Raw genomic sequence first — 487 nt, 5'->3', positions numbered from 1 at the left:
CACATGTATATACAAAAATTTTAATTAGTAACTAATTAGTGGTGTTCATTTAAGGAACAATTTTGAGTAGTAGTAGGACTTTTTACATAGGATAATGCATAATAATTTTAACCAAATGACGTGTAAAAACAAAAATTTTAAAAATAAAGACCATAGTAAATTAGGCAAAAGACAACGAAATAGCAAATCATGCTGTTTAATGACATGTTGTTACAAACGCATAAAAATACAGTGTAATTATTAAGTTATTGACCAGTATCAATTAGAATAGAAAGAGTGACAAGTATGTAATTAGCACATTGTAATTCGAAGTATATAATTAATATAGGAATAAAAATAAACAAATACATATATATATACATATATAAATTTTATGTAAATCATAAGAAAAATGCACTAGTTAACCCAGTCTAGAATGTATTATAAGTATATAAATTAGACATAAGATAGATAATATATAACTTGCACAAATGCTACATGCATAATG

This window comes from Amyelois transitella, chromosome 31, assembly GCF_032362555.1.
Source record: "Amyelois transitella isolate CPQ chromosome 31, ilAmyTran1.1, whole genome shotgun sequence".
NCBI classification, from domain to species: domain Eukaryota; kingdom Metazoa; phylum Arthropoda; class Insecta; order Lepidoptera; family Pyralidae; genus Amyelois; species Amyelois transitella.
This window is presented reverse-complemented; position numbering follows the sequence as displayed.